Below are 12,267 nucleotides of genomic sequence, written 5' to 3'. Positions count from 1 at the left end.
GTGTATATCTGTATATAGCCTCCATAGAGAAATACTTTTGCTGTCATTATCATAAGACATTTGAGTGAGCAGCTCTGGCCAAATTCAGGTTGAAGCTTGAGCTCCACCAAAATTCATATTCATCACCTTGATGCTCTGAGTGGTTCTGAATATACCCTGTACACAACATGAAATAAAACCGCCCGGTTTTCTACCGTTCTTTAAATCCTTGGTGTAATAAATAACCACATTCAAGCATAGCAGGTAAAGTGGACCATATAATTTTATTTTAAACGTATACAACCTTTTAAAAAATATACTGTATGTGTGGCAGCTTCAGTATCCCGGAAGACAGTAGGATAAATAAACACAGTGGCTTGCAAAAACACTTTGGTTATCAATTCCATCTTTCCCTTTTTTCCTTTGATTAGGAGCCAGGGCTCGGATAGCCTCGCTTGTTTAAAGTCATACAAAGCCGCACGAATAAAACTATCAAGCGCTCCCAACAGTAATCACAGCCCAGAGACAGAGGAGCCAGCCCGCCCTTGGCTATGGAGATAGGACCCTCCCATTAATCCTGAAGCAGTGAATGAGACTCTCTTAAAGAAATGTGATATCTGAAGGACATCGCTGAGCGAGACACTTCAGTGTGGCTAATTACAGTGCTAAAAGTTTCTACATCATAATCTATCACCAGCGAAAAATACAAAGCAGGCGGTTTAACTGAAGGCCCAGAAAAGAGATGGCTTCAGTGAAATTCAAATGACATCTTCCTTTATGATTCATTTTTCCAATTCACTCAACAATGTGGATGAAAAAAAATAAAGAACTCCTTCAATCGTAATGCTGTTACTGATGTCAGTGGAAAAAAAAGATTGCAATCACCAACATTTAAAAAAAATTAATATGGAAACACCAAAAGAAATACTTTTCATCCATGTGGCTGGACTATACTATGAGTATTTGCAGTGTGTTTGCTATTGTTCCTATCAATGTTATACATAGAAGTAGGTCTACTGTCAATATAGTTCTTGTTGCAGCCTACTGTCAATACAATTCTGTAGCAAACATCATCAAATTGGTCCGCCATTAGTACTCTTTGTTTGCTGTGTTTTGAAAGACACGCGTTTATTTTCAGACGTGGCGGCGGCTGCTGAGTCAGGAAATCCTGTTTTATTTGGAAAGCGAAAGCTCGTTACGCCACACTTCCACTTTTAATACCGAAGCGAGAGCCGGCCCGTGATTTATTGAGAAATTGTCCATGCAAACTGATGCATCCCACAGGCATACTAATAAACTCCGTGACATAATAACGCGTTCGAGCGCACCAGCGGGACGTTCCAAAGATAACACGGCGCAACAGCCAGAGCAGCGGGACACTTCCCTAGCGCCGTTTAGATCCAAAACGGCCACTAATCATGGGTTCGGCTGGAAAAACCGAAGCAGGAGGAAGCTCGCCGTTTTAAAACCGGAGACTCTAAAGTACAGCTGCCCATCTCTCAGGAATTCATAAACTACCCGCCAGGGAAACGAAAGTCCAAATATACGCTATGTGTGCAGAGAAAGCGGAGTCATAGGAAAGGAGCACAGAGCCGATATCACACATTACAGTCTCTCAGTACAGAGCTACACTCTCTTTCTGGTGATTAAACTCGCGTAGTTACGGAACCAAGCAGTCGCGCTGACACGAATGCGCTCAGCTTGCATTGCACCGCTGAGTCTTTTCAGATAATGAGGTGGGTTTAATTGGTATCGTTAGCGTAATCTCCAGGGCCGGTTGGACAACACGCTGTAAACACCCACTGATAACACTACAGAAATCACCACGACGCCCGGGAGGTCAGGAACACTTTTCAGAGATGATGCTCCAGCTTGCAGAACATGAAAACACTGTTTCAGGTTCAGGAAGGTTAAAGGCAACACAATAGCTCGGTTCCAGGGAAAGCTACTGAAAATGAGCAGCTATGCCACAACAAAGAGAATGGTAAAAGTGTCATTATAAAATAAGTGGACCTCTATGAACCTACATTTTATTTATTTATATATTTATTGTTATTATTATTTACATCTATTCCAATTTGAATTAAATAAATGATATAACAAGCATGTACATCATCTAACAACAAATTATTAGAAATGTGCATACAATTTTATTTTTAATTCAGTTAAGGTTTTATTTAAGGCTTCAGTTTGCACAATAAGATAATAATTACTATCTAAAATCAATTACCTGTGCCATGCATGTACATGTAAGCTTTTATAATTACCATCATTTTCATCACAACCATAAATAATGAGTCAGCAATGAGGACAAAATCATGGCATGACATCTACTAGACTAGAGTATTACAACCAGTCATTAAAAACGTGTTGTTCCAAAGCCAGGAGAGAGCTGAGGTGTAAATGCATAACTTCCTGACGCGAAAGCTGAAGTAATGATACGTCACCTGTCAATGCAATTTGAGGCTTTTCTCTGAAGGTCCCGTGGTGCTGCCACACCCCCTCCTAATTACACACACCCATCCAGCCTGCTCTTTCAGTCCTGGCTCAGCCACTACACTGAGCTCAACCACCCCCTGAGCTCTACGGCTCCATTCATCCTTCAGTTAGAGCACTGCCACACATAGCAATACCCCCACCAGCACGATCACAACTGTGCCTGAATTAAACGCTAAAGAGCAGCGTGTGAGGCTGGGGAGGGGGGCTGGGGGTGAGTGGGTGGGGGGGGGTGCATTAGTGCTCTAATATTTTAGGCTGCGCCTACCGAGGAGGTTACACCAGCCCCCACAGCACCTGACGGTGCAGGCATCGCCGTTCTCTAGGAGGAAGGGGTAAAACCAAAGGGGGGGGGGGGGGGGGGGGGTCGCTGAGGGCAGGGCAGAAATATACCAGCGGCAGGTGGACGGTGTTGATGGTACAGGGAGAGGAACCCCCCCCCCCTGTCCCCAGCCATCAGGCAGGCCGTGTCCATCCACAGCCCGGGCCAGGTGGGGTCCACAGGCCCAGACTTAGGTTACTGCGCCCAAATTCCAGCGGGGGGAGCTGGTGTGTGTCAGAGAGCCCCCCCTCCACGCCCCCCCAGTCCTGCGCAGGCCCTCTCTGCAGCTGTCCCGTCTCCCCCCCCCCCCAGACCGCTTCTCATGACTCAGCTCTGAGACTGAAAGCGATCGCGGTGCTAAGCTGTACCGCATCACCGTCACCCTGTTCCTCACCACCACCATCATCATCGTCATCGTCACTGCATTCCCCTCTGCCAAGAAATGCACAAAATGGAACCTCAGGCTCTAAACAAAATGTCAAACCGAGCGCAGGCTTGTGACGGTGACGCCCTTCTGCCTTCCACTGCTCTAAATGAAGGCCCAGTCACCTGGACGCCAGATTCACTGGCATTGGAGTTCCCCAATTCCACCCCTTCAATATTCTAATAAAACCAGAACAAAAAAAAATAAATAAATAAATCAAAGAACTTCCTGGCTGCTTATAGCACAGCTTCTGAGGACAAATCCTATTTTTGGGGTTTTAACAAAAAACAGCCTCGGCCTAAACCGGGCAGTCAGATGTTGCGATAATCAAAAAAGACATGGCCAGCTCCGACTTCTGAAGGTTTCCTTTCTGATGACATCATCGCTGGCAGACAACAACAAGGACATGTGATTGACAGGTTACACCTATTAAACCTTGCCTGCAAACACACCCACTCCTCCGGTCATTTCGCTAACCACCAGTGTTCCCACCTCTGTTTGCCCATTCATGCCACCCAGACAGAACATAAGAAAAACACAGTGCAGTAAAGAACAGGCCATCTTTGACTCGGTTTCCTATAATTTACATATAAAGTATTCCAATTTTGTCTCTGTTTACCCCACCGTTCTCTCAAAATGGAAGACGACCTAATCGGCATTTTAACTTCATTTTAACTATATTCTATTTATTTTATTTTATGCTGTATTAATTGCAAAGTGAAAGTTCTACACATTACAAAGTAAGGAAACTTACCTGGAAGTAAAAGAAGTGTTACAGAAAGTGATGGCGCTCGGCTGTGCTTGCCCTCTGCACTCCGTTAATGAACTCATTATACTTTCAGGAGGCTTGTGTTTGCCTTCTTGAGAAAACGTTTACAGAGAAGGGCCCGAATGAGATGCACTGTTTGCACTGCAATCAGATCCGAATTGGAAAGCGAGCACCGGCGGGCCCCGGGCCCCGGGAGCTATTTATTCCCCACGTCCCCGACCCTCTCTGTCACGGGTTCGCCCCTCTTCTCCTGCATAATAGCCCAAAATAAAGACCGCGCTCAAATCCAGCTAAAGGTGAGGGAGGGAGACTAATAAAAATATAAATGAGTATATATATATATATATATATATATATATATATATACACACACACACGCTGTACCCTCCCATAATCTGGGGACGACGTTGTGGGGGAGCTACACCGGGCACCACAAAAAAAGAAAAGAAAAAAAAACGAAGAGGGAATAAAGATATTTCACCGTCAGCGAATATTATAATATCCGCCATTACCATCCCCCGTGACATTTTTGGACACAAGCACAGGCCTTTTTTTTTCTTGAATAAGAACCATTATACTGGTAATCAGCTCCCACTCGACTGCTTTTGTGCGGCATGATGTAGGAAAATGACAGCGGAATTTGTAATGATCCATTTAAATACGCTTATCTGACAATTTGCGCCGTTGAAGTCGGCGACGGGGCGGCTTGTAATTTGCGGACCCCTCGGCCGCGTTGAGAGGGCCCCGTTATCAGAAGCTCGTCCGTCGCGTCGAAAAAGCGTCTCCCCGGCTGCTCGAAGGAGCCGTTTTATTTTTCAGGTGAGCGCTATTACATCTGCAATACAGATGCTGATCCCCCACAGACTCAATCATTAAAAAAAAAAAAAATTATCAAAACAACAAAAAAAAGCAAGCAACAGTTGCAATGTTGATTTTTGCAAGCCTGTCCTATTTTAAAAACATTAAGCAGCGTCTTCTGGCCTCTACATAAAGACTCATCGGGACGGGCAGTCCAGGTATTTTTTTTTATAGGGGCATATTTCAGCAGCGAAGACGGATCATTAATGTTAAGGCTACGTGACATATTTTATGTTTATTCTTCATTAAGTAGTTGGGAAACATAATTTCAATAAAATATCCATAAAAAACAAAAGTGCCAAGGGGCGGATTAGGCAGTACAGGATTCTGGTTTTAAACGCACCCTGAGCTGTCCTTCAGAACTCATTACTGGGGTGTTAATAACCACGATCATCGCCGGAGCCTGTTATTAAAGCTGCCCCTCGATGGATCCCAGAGATGCAGATTTTACGAGAAGGGATAAACTCTGCCGATGCTGAAGGACTTAAGATGGTAAATTAAAGAAAGTGTTAAGGACACCGAGTTGGTGCGCAGTCAGCGAAGATGGAGGATCCCCCAATACATCATCCCAAGGGCCTGGCATCTGACCCTTCAGTGGCACTACCCCTCTACCCTGTGAGCGTCAGCTTCATTACTCAGCGTAGCAAACTCCAGGCCTCTGATGGCAAATCAAAGGGCACTGAGGTCTGGAATAAATTATGACCACAAGATGACTAAGGAAGGCATCCGAATGTACAGCCAAGCGAGGTCATCTACTTCGCCAGGAGAAACAGAACAGGTGCTCAACTGGACAGGAATTAACTGGATGGCAACCAAAGAAGTTTCCCACACATTGCACACAAGTACAAAAAATAATATCCACAGGTGAATAAACAAAATAGAGTAAATAGTACACAACCAGAAAAACTGGATATGGATATCAAATTATGTATTTTAGAATTTGAAGTATTATTTCGGTACCAGAAGGGGCATTAAGCAGGTCACTTCTATTAATGTAAAAATAAAGCTTGCTTAGCTGCTTATTAAATCAGTGACATGGGATGAACGTCCGATGAACCACGAGAACCAGAAAGAACCAGCTGACCGGTGGCGGGTTTGTTAAAGCAAATGCGCGGCCCCCCTACACGAATCGAGCCGCGCCCCGATCTGACAATTAGCGCCGATAATTAGCATCGGGGAGGAGCGCCTGATACAGGAAGTGACATCAGCCGCCGACACTTCCGGGAACGCAGAGCGCGGCACACGCCGTCAAAGTTAACGGCGCGGGGAACTCGAGCGCTAATCAAGACCAGGCCGCCGCCGCCGCGCAGGAGCCGCGAGGAATCACCCGCGCCCCTTGGAACGGTCCGGTCCCGGATTAGCATCCCCCCCCCCCCCCCCCCCCCGCCCCATTTCCTGTGCGGGAAGGAAGCGGCCCGTTCCCTCCTCCACACACACCCGAGCCCTGCCAAACGCTAAGCACTGTAAATTGTATATCAGACACTAATGCGCTCGCTTAATCCTATTTGCATTCATATTAGTTCCCCGGCATCTTCATTCCGAAGATGCGCTTATTTTGTATGCTTCCGAGGGTTAAAATAACTTTCATGCATGATATCGGTATCTTCATAATTCCCATCTATAAACCCAATTTCTTTTAAATACGCTTCCGTCGAGCAGGTAAAAGGTACTCAGGGAAAGTTATTTGAGAGCGGTACAGATCAGTAAACATGTACACTCTATGGCGGGTAATGGGCTCTATCGCCGATGCACTGCTGAGAGAATTAAATTCTCCTGCAGGCTTCCCCAGCCGAGCTCCTGAGGCTTAAATCCGCGCTGACTGATTTGTAAATCTTCCCCTTAAACAGCTTTGTGCCTCTGTGCGCGCTCTCTGTGGGAAGAAGGGGAAGGTGCCTCGACCCATTTGCACATTAATAAACCTCGAGGACATTTATTAAACCGCAAAAAAAAAAAAAGGCAGATGCATTATTTACATTTACGGCGCCAGAAAATAGATTCCGCGCCAGATTTCACCAGAGGGTAAGGGCACGTGACGCACCATTTTGTCTCACAAATTTTAAGCCTGATTATAATATGACAATTACTAATACACTTTTAGATAGAAATAGCTTAAGTAGCAGTACTAGAATTAGCAGTTGTACAAAGAATATTTTGTATTTACATACTGTTCCCTCAGTATTTAGCAACTATATAAAAAAACGTTAAAGGTCATCATGTTGCAATAATTGTCATACGGGGACCAATATAAAAAATAAACAGTTAAATATTTCTTAACAATACATCTGAGCCACTGTTTGTTTATACGTGTTGAATGGAAAACAAAATAAAAATCACCATGAAAGATTTTCAGTGCGAACACCCAAACAATATGCAAGCATTTCGACAGTATAGGTCACAGGCACAGAGTCTGGGGTCAGGCTGAAATTGTCCGTCAGCCAGACAAGCAGAACTGATCTGGATGCTAAATAATGGTTTAGATATTCAAAATTCTATATATATGCGAAAGGCTTCAGTGAGCATTGGATCTTCCCATCAGAGCGTCATTCAGCTTATACGATCCGTTATGCAGCCCCAGTGAAATGCATCTGAATTTGGACCCAGTGCAGGGGCGTTTAGTACTCTGTGGCAGATCAAAGCTCTTTGAGCATGTGTGTGTGTGTGTGTGTGCGTGTGTGCGTGTGTGTGCTTGTATGTGTGCGTGCATCTGCGTGTGTGTGAGTGTGTGTTTCTGCATGTGTGTGTGTGTGAGTGTGTTCCTGCATGTGTGTGTGTGCGTGTGCATGTGTTTACATGTGTGCATGTGTGTGTGTTTGCGTGCGTGTGTGTGTGTGTGTGAGAGAGAGAGAGAGAGACTGAGGACAGATTCCTTGCCCAACTTCACTGTAGTGCACTTATGTTCGTTATGATTTAGTGCTTTTCTGAAAAGTCGCCATTTAAGGAGTTTTTCCCACTCATGAATAACAATACAGAATAATACACAGTTATTATAAATGAGGTCCTGTGCCTAATTAAATGGAGGTATTTACTGTACGGTGAACTGCAGGAATGTAAAAGGAGCACTGCAAAAGCAATATTGACTGCGGCTTCCCCAATCGATCGCTGGAAACAAATTTCTCCACCTCTCAGAAGTGAACTGATATTGCATTTGGCAGAGAGATGCATAAGCATCGCTGGATGTGCAGAGCAGGAGACGCCATTCTGCAAAAGGGCTGGCAGAATCAAATAAACAGCATTTTGCTGAGGCACAAATGCAACAACATTAGCATGGTTTAGGAGAGAGAGGAGCAAGGCCTTTACTGCAAACTCAAGGCAAAATTGACAGTTACACGTGAATCTACATTTTTTCAAAAAATTTTAAAATATGAGTTGAGCATGATATTAAAGAAGGTTACATGATAATCAGTGCATTATTATTAAATGCAACAGCTGTTGTAGTTGGACAAAAATGTAATTATTGGAATCCGGTTACTTGCACTGACACATCACCCAGGCCTATGCTAATGTGAAAATGATATATTAGCAGCACTAGAAACAATTATCAAGACGATGCAGCTTTAATACATGTCTTTCTTCTGCAACGTCCCAGCTTATATTAGCACTGCAATTTCCGCTGATTAGATTTCCATTAGAAGGGCCTCTTTTGTTCCCGTGAAACGTGGGCCTTTACAGCCGTTTAACAACAATGGAAAATAGTGAAGACCAAACAAAACGCCACAGACTGAGGGGAGGTGACACAGCAAAACAATTTTTAAAAAAGGGGAAAGTATCTGTAACTCCACGTGGAAGGACGGGAGGGCGTTGCTGTGAATCAGATCCAACACACACAGTATCAAACTCTGAGAAATACCTTCACAGATAAAAATAACCAGACGATGAACAGCGCTCAAACAGCACTGCATAATCGCTGGGACTGCACGCGCTCAGAAACACCACGCCACTCCTGCAGGCCACAGCGTAAACACCTCAGCATGACAGCCCAGAAAAACAGGCATGCCAGGGGCAGCAAAAACCAGAGGTCCTCGCCATGGAGGACCCTTGCAGCAGGAGCAGGTATGCTGATAACACAACAACATCCTGTAGTGCCATCTTTTTCATGTTCATTTCTGAACTTAACCCAATAAAAATGGCACCCAAAACTTGATTCCAGACTTGAAAACACATGAACTCTGTTGATATGAACTGCTTTCAGGGCAACAGTTGGAGCATGTGGGGATGGACAGACAGATGCCTCATTTATGTCCTGAACTTTTTAGTCACCTATGCTCATATATGAACCTCAAGGACTAGTCTTTTATATATAGTACATAGTATGAAGGTCACATCTACACAAAAGCCCACATTGCCATGTATAACAGTGGAGCTTGTGCATGGTAAACTGCCCAGGTTTGCTGTATTTGATAAACGATAGGGCAACGTAGCTAAGCAGTTTTCCACCATTCATTTCTTCTATTACTACAATTTTTACTTATCAAAGTATTCCACTATTCACCCAAAACATATGATGTCAAGGTGCTGGTATATTATTTGGAGTGGGGGGGGGGGGGGGGGGGGGGGGGGGGGGGGGTTGCCCACAGATACTTGCTGTGCAAGAGAAGAAAATGTAAAAATGTAACCACAGCAGAATCAAGCGTCCATTGCTGCTCTCAGTTCAGGACATCACATAAAGTGCTAGGGAGCATTTAAACAAGGCTTGATGAGACAAACCTATCATAGCTGCCGCTCTCTAATATGAGGGGAGTACGCGTATAAACACAATAACCGCTAACTGTAAAACTAGAACTGACAAAATGCTAATATAGGAACCCCACGTGCTTGTTTATGCTGCTATTCTATTTGATCTGTCGAGTCGCAAATGTTCAGTCTTTCATTAGAGAAAATAAATAACCTACAAGGATGAGCCTTTGCACAAAAAAAAGAGAAACCTTCTGACAATGTGCCTGTGGGAAAAAGGATACAGTCCAGAGAGCGATAATGGTAACGGACAGATAAAATCCTGTGATCTGATCCCAAGGACAAAGGTCTCATAATAAATACCAGGTATCTGAATTAAAAGACAACTTTCTACATTTTTCATGCAAATGTATTTCTGTGTGCCATGAAAAATAAATGATCCCGCTGAAGGCATAGCGAGTTCAGCGCTGGTTCCCGAAGGCGTTCGGACCGCGTCACTGACCGGAGTTCAGCGCAGGGGCTGGAGGGTGGAAGGTCGGGGAGGGCCGGGGAAGTGCCAGGAAAGGGCCGGGGAAGAGCCGGGGAGGACTGGGGAGGGACGGGGAGAGCCAGGGCGGGACGGAGAGGGACGGAGAGAGCCAGAGAGAGCCGAGTAGGGCCAGGGGAGGCTGGGGAAGGCCGGGGACGGCCGGGGACAGCCGGGGACAGCCGGGGAAGGCTGGGGACAGCCAGGGAGGGCCGGGGAGGGCCAGGCTAGGGGTAGTCTGGGGCCACACGGCGGCTCACTGTGACCAAGAAGGCGCGATTTAAAGCGCGAAAATCCCCACTAATGCTGCAGGAAGCCCAGCCACGGCGGCGAGCACCGCGACACAAGGCTTAAATCCGTCACGAGGAGCGATGGCGAAAGGCTCGGCACTGTGATTTACTCCCCGCCGCTGTGGCTTGAATGGGAGGAACATTACTGATAGAAAAATAAAATGAGATTGCTGTGTGCACGTCGGGACTTAGAGGCCCGTCCTGACTGGGGGGGGGGGGGGGGGGGGGGGGAGGTAATGTAGAGGCTATCGCATTAACCTGCCCAGGGTTCCTTTAATAGGGTCTGGGGCTTAAACTGATATATCAATTTACTTCCTCCTGGAGGACTTCAAAGCCCGGCTCACTCCTGCCGGTGGCGTCTGCCCCTCCATCAATCTGCGGGCTCAACGGGCGTCATCACCTCCGCCGTCGAGGAGGGCGGGGCCACGCCCGGCTGGCCTGGGGCCAGGAGCTATCCGCCTCGCTCCACAGGCCTGGGGCTCTGAACCAGAGTCACAGACCTGGGGCTCTGAACCAGAGTCACAGACCTGGGGCTCTAAACCAGAGTCACAGACCTGGGAATCTGAACCAGTCACAGACCTGGGGCTCTGAACCAGAGTCACAGACCTGGGGCTCTAAACCAGAGTCACAGACCTGGGGCTCTGAACCAGAGTCACAGACCTGGGGCTCTAAACCAGAGTCACAGACCTGGGGCTCTGAACCAGAATCACAGACCTGAGTCAGGAGGCTCGGGCCCTGAACCAGTCAGGGGGCTTGGGATCTAAACCACAGTCAGTGGGATTGGGATCTGAACCGCAGTCAGGGGGCTCGGGCTATGAACCAGAGTCTGGGGCTCGGCCCCTGAACCGCAGTCATGGGGCTCGAACCAGGGGCATGCAGCTCAAGGCTCTCCCAAACACGAAGCTTTAATCACTATGTGGAGCAGCTATGAGGAAATAGCACCCTCCTCCTCTCCGCCCCCCCCCAACCCCCAACCCCCTCGTCTTTACACTCCAAAACCCGTGATAACAGACACACACACAGCCAGTGTGATGTGTGAAAGGAGTCGATACGCGGTGAACTGATTTCTTTTGACTCTTTCTGTTTGCTCAGCTATTACAGGGGGAAGCGTGAAAGACGCCTGACAGACGCACACACGGAACGGCACGCCGGTGTTCTTCATTTGCGCGTCGTCCCTGCAACCAGCGAAAAAAAGCAAGAGTTTGCCTATATTTGCTCAACTCTTTGTTCCTTTAAACATATCAAAGATCCTTTACTGAGTGCAAACCCTTCAGGGCTTAAGTTATCACTTCCAATGTAGCACCTCAAAAATGAGTGATATGTGCTTCGCCAATACAAAAACAACCCTTCCCTTTCAGCGGATGCACGCCTCAAGTTAACCCGTTTCGTCAAACGATTCTCCAAAAAAAAAAACAAAAAAAAAAAACATGACAAACCCTCAGTTTCTCAAGTGGCGGGATTCAGCATAACCCCCCGAAACAAATCCACATTCACATTCGAGTCAAAATCTTAAACGTGTTCTCTTTGGGTGTGGAAAACGTTCCACTTCAGATCTGATGTCAGCTCCTAACACGGGTCACAGAGCCAGGACTGAAGAGATGTGAGGAGTGTAGATTGCTAGCTGTATGACCGGTACCACGATCAAGGTTTTTGTTTTTTGTTTTGTCAAGCCACCTGTAGAATGTGCTCTAAATAAAGATGTATTAATAACAAGCGTATTAATAATAATGGCCAGTTGAGCCAGATAAGTATTTATATCTCCCAAGAAATTATTCATTTTTGAATTATCACGTTAGTTGATTTCATACAAACACTTCCATACAATATTCTGATTCATCTAATCAGGTTACATACATGTTTAATTACCTTTAGGAAATTATGACAAATATCACTTGCAAACATCAGAAGTAATACGCATCCCAGGGTGCATTA

This window comes from Anguilla anguilla, chromosome 16, assembly GCF_013347855.1.
Source record: "Anguilla anguilla isolate fAngAng1 chromosome 16, fAngAng1.pri, whole genome shotgun sequence".
NCBI classification, from domain to species: Eukaryota; Metazoa; Chordata; class Actinopteri; order Anguilliformes; family Anguillidae; genus Anguilla; species Anguilla anguilla.
This window is presented reverse-complemented; position numbering follows the sequence as displayed.